We start from the raw sequence: 5,159 nt of genomic DNA on the forward strand, positions 1-5,159 counted from the left end.
TCATGAAAATAATCTGCCACTGGGGGTCAATCCGTAGCCAAGAATTTTGCTTATCGAACAGTTGTGAATTGGGGACTGAAAGGACTTGCCTTTTTACAAACAGTATATCATTAAAGCACAATATTAAATGAAAGTAAATTGTTGTAAATTATCAGAATGGTAAATATTTTATATTCAATTTCATAATTATCCTAAATTTCAGATGATCAAATATTTAAAAAAGTATAGAAATCTAAAAGTTGACTATGGCCCATACATGTATATATGTGCATTTATTTCCAACTAAAATGCCCTTTTCACCTTCAAATGTATTTAAAATTAAAGCTAAGTTTAACAGCAATAAACCAAAATGAAAATTATCTTTGCAATTCGTAAGAACAGTACTACATAAATAATAATAGAAGTTACAGTCAAGTTTTATGATTTGAAAAATTAACATAAAATTTTAAAAGTTCACTGAATTTCATATGAACTAAAATTAAAAAGTCTACATTTTTTCATATATTAATTAAAATATGTTGATGACAGCTATAAAAATCCAAGTTGATTTGAATCTTTTAAAAGTTGACTTACCATCTATTTTTATTTGTTATCTGAGGACATCAAATGTAATTTTTGTTCCTTATCATAATATGTAGGATTGAAATAGTGCAGTTAATAACTTTTTTCTTTTTTTAACATTTTCAGGATTATGCAAGAAATGTGCCACTTTATTAAGAAAAGAGGTTTGTAATGAGCAAGTGAATTTTGAGAATGAATTGGGTAAGTTAAAGATTATATGGTAATGTATTACAGATACAATTAAACTTGTATAATCTGACACACATACCTTGAGTTCAGAAAAAAACATGTTTGTTTGATTTCACAGATTGAAAGACAATAGAAGCATAATTGTAGCCACAAAATGTGTTAGATAATACATTCTGGAATAATCAGGTGTCAAAATAGACAATTTCCATTGAAATCAAAGAACAACACATCAAATCCTGATAAAATTCCTTTAATAAATGCCAAACAAATTTATATGCCACTGCTATAAACTCTCACTTTTGTATTTTAAATGAAGTCAAATTTGGCAAAAAAAAAAGGGGCTGAGTAAGTAATGCGGTAGGTTGTCCTGCTTGGGTACATAGAAATTAAAGATTAAAATTTGTATACAATACACAGAAGTTAGATTTAATGGCTATGACTGGGTTTCACATTCATTAGTTATATTCACTTATATTGTTGGACAAATTACATCTCTAAGTTCATTTGGTAACCTCAATACATGTACATGTACAATACAATTAATCCCCTTGCCAACACATATGGGTAAAGCCATAAAGGTGGTCTGGAAAGTGTGACATTAGGATATAAAATTGAAGTTTTTGATATCTCTATCAATTCACATTATTTTGTTAGCAACCATCCGTATCTTACTACCTCTTTTTATTTGAAATCCATGGTCTTGCTATGTTTTTGTAAAATTGACCTTCCTTGTATATTTTGTGTAAGTTATATTGACAATAGTGCAATCTTTTGTTTTAAATAGTTTCTTATGGGATTAATGAAATGTATCAATACTTAGCTGCACATAATATCTTTCAACATCATTATATCATAGACCAATTCACAGAGATATCCCTGATGTTCTGAAATGTCAGTGCTCTGAGCAAGATCAGTATGTTATAGATGTCCAAAATAAAGTTTTCTTCTAGTAACTTGTGTAAAACGTTTTTTGAACAGCAATTATATTTGTAAACATAATTATTATATTTCAAATGAAATAATTTATGTAGTTGTTGTAAACCCAGATCTTCGTTGACATAATAAAATCCAAATTCAATGTATGTTATTTTGACAATAACCCTTTTTGATAGTTTTTCTGCCTTAATTTTAAAACAGGCCACTCAAAAAACAGGGGGGCAACACTAGCTGATTTTTTAAGTAGGGGAAAACTTATCCAATACAGCTTAATCTTCTAAATGAAGAAGATGACTATAAATCTTGTATACCATATCTTACATGTAGGTTATATTGACGAATAGTGTTTAAATTTAACCTTTTTCAAAATCATTTTTATTAAAGATTTTTTTTCTACTATTGTCTAGGTAACTGATGGTTATTTTTCATTTTACCAAATTATGATTGAATGCTTATATTGCTCACAACACTACCGTCTTTTGGTTGTTATATTGACACAATGTCAAGTAACTTACTGAAATAAAACAGGAAATCTGGTGTAACATCTGAACACAAAGAGTTTGATCCATTATGTTTATTTTGATATAAACTTAATTCTTGAATGCATGCAGGGGTTCATGTTCATTATTGTTCAGCTAATAATGAAGTCACAAGCTCATAACCAAAACTATCTGAGATCTATCAGATCAAAGTGACAACTATAGAATGCAAGAAAAATAAAGGTGCACTAATTCACAAATCCAAAAGGGAGAGGAGAAATCAAGATAAATAACAAGAAAAGAACAAACCTTAAATAACAACTCAAACCCAATAAATAAGCTTTATTTTAGAGTCAGCAAGGTATACAAACAGAGACAACATAAGCTCTAATGAGCTTTTAACCGACATACTTTTAACCCAATAAAACTATCCGGTGCACTGCAAGAGTTAGCTTAGCCTGATGGTAAACAGACACTTAATGAGTTACTCGCAGTATTTAGGGGAACATATTGTTTACTGTTGGTATTTTGGAGTATTGTTAATTAGGCTCACTTAAACTGACTTTGTACTTTGGTCAAAGGTTGCTCATTTAATATGTACAGTTATGATACTCTTGGCTATGTCAGATGGTGACTTTATTGATCAACTGTTTTCAACAATTTTTTTTCAAGAGCTTATTAAATCAACACTTTTGAAAGTAAAGTATAAAACACATTAACATGATTAATGTATGACAATACTAATAATTAAACCACTATTCAAGAATCAAACCATAAATCATTTATTTAAACAAATTAAAAACATTTTAAAGTTCATTCTGCTGTCTATTCCACTGTTCATACTCAGTTGATTTATCTCAAAGATCTGAAAAGCAAATAAATAAAGTTAAAATAGTTTTATACATGATTTTAAATTGAAATGAATGAAAATGTGAGTCAAGGCTCCATGTTGAAGGCCATAACGTGACCTTATAGGCTATTCTTGGTTTTTTCTACTTCTTTAGGTCTTAGGTGGAGAGTTGTTTCTTTGGCAATAATACCACATCTTCTTATGTTTATGATGTTGTATGTTATCCATGTTGAAAACAGCATTGGAAATAAGTACCACTTCACATTGATTTGCATTGTCTCTACATTCATGTTTTTATTGTCAAATTCAAGGGTATGGGGAGGTTGAGTGCTTAAAAACAAACTTGTTGCACCGTCTCAAGACAGAAATTTGCATGTTATAGTCTTGTGACAATTTTCTGTTTTCTTGTTTATTGTTGATGTTCTTTTGATAAAAGGCTGTATTTACATCTATAAAATTAATGTGTCAACTAACTCTCTTTTGGACCATGGTTATATTGACTTGAATCCTTTAGTTGTCAACTTATGCTCTATTTCAAAGAAGCAGGAAATATGCTCACAATTTCATTAAAAGGCTTAATTTTTTTATTGTACAAGAGTTTTGTAGGCTAAAAGCCAAAGTCAACATATTTCAGTAGTAATAGTAGCTTTAGGACTACTGAGGGAGTAGGAGTTATATTGACCCTTACATTAAGGTGTCAACTAACTCTCTTAATGACCCTGGTTATATTGACTATGCATATAATTGTCAACTAACACCCTGTGAAAAAGCACTGAAAATTACTTCACCCTTTTTAAATGTATATTAACTTTCCCCCTTTATTATCTGTAAGTTGAAATAGAAGTTAAATGAAAAGAATGGTGCAGTATATCTCTACAAAGATCATCTACATCCTAGGTGTTATATTGACTGGGTTGACAAAATTGGTCAAGTAACGGTCATATCGATGTTACCGTAAAAAGTGAACGAAATTATGGTTTGACTTGGGTGCTTGAATGCGTTATATTCGTTAGTTCTTATCATTCTAAGCATATTATTTTGGCAAAAATTATATAAAACAGTGTCAATTTGACAGAATGGTTTGGTCGTTATACTTTGTTTGACGCCCTGGTCGTTATTAGTTTGACATTTTGCTAAAAACTTACCATCGAGTTCTTCTTCCATTTTCATCCATGAATGATAGTGATGCTTACATTTAGTTTCGTATATATAGCAATTTTGAAATGAAACAAAGTATTTTTTTCTCCCTGGATAAACTCTTTCCGTTAATAATAAGGAATAAACATTTACGTACGTTATACGTTATTTTGACATTACAAACTTGCCATTCTATGCTTCTCATAAAACGGAATACGAAACCAAAATTAGAACTATTTGAAACAGCCGAGATACGACAGCGCATGAATATGACAGGAACCAATCAAATGTTCCGCAGATGACGATATCGCGGAAAACCCCGTGCGTTATTTTTACCATAGTAGTCTATTGTCAATATAACATTACTAACCCTGTCGAAATAATCGTTTCTTTGATTAATTTTACTGCATTTCACGCAAAACTTTGACGGATTTATAGTGCAACAACACTTTTCTGACGATTTAACTTACTTTCCGTTTTTCTTTTGCCCATAAAAACAACCAGGTATATTTTTTGTTAGAAGGGGGTTTCCATGTCACGCTTGGGACACAGGAACGTACAGATCTACGTTTGACAAACTTCAATAACAAGACACATTGAATTAGCGGATATTTGATATTTATCAAATCTTCTACTTCATCATGTCACTGATGCTCAATAACAAGTTGTAATCAAATAACATATATTAAATATTTTAAAATTGGGATTTAAGCTTCAGATGGTTATTTGACCAATTTGGAGCACCTTTTTGGCTTTACCCATATACTTATAGGTCCCTCAAGTAAGGTAAAGCTATAATGCCTAATTCTACTTTAAAGGACCCACAACCTTTATGCATTTTAATAACAAACCTCATCTAAGATTACATATTGATCACAATATAGGAAAATTAACATTCATTTTTTAAATCAAAATTAATAATCTGTCATTATTCCTTTTTTACAGAAGCATTTTATGAAGCAAAAAGGTTATTTGGTAGACCCAACAGCAGAATAGAACAAGAGCAT

The 5,159-nt window shown here is 30.3% G+C and overlaps 1 long non-coding RNA gene across 1 annotated transcript; it reads right to left on the minus strand.

Annotated features, from left to right (window-relative positions):
• Positions 1–2,923: 2,923 nt before the first annotated feature.
• LOC127705583 (uncharacterized) lies at positions 2,924–4,915 on the minus strand. The gene is made up of 2 exons (XR_007983908.1): positions 4,161–4,915; positions 2,924–3,030 (listed from the first exon to the last, which is right to left on the minus strand). It is a non-coding gene; the product is annotated as an uncharacterized LOC127705583 (long non-coding RNA).
• Positions 4,916–5,159: the final 244 nt, after the last annotated feature.

The sequence above is a fragment of the Mytilus californianus genome, unplaced genomic scaffold (assembly GCF_021869535.1).
Source record: "Mytilus californianus isolate M0D057914Y unplaced genomic scaffold, xbMytCali1.0.p SCAF_6, whole genome shotgun sequence".
Classification (NCBI taxonomy): domain Eukaryota; kingdom Metazoa; phylum Mollusca; class Bivalvia; order Mytilida; family Mytilidae; genus Mytilus; species Mytilus californianus.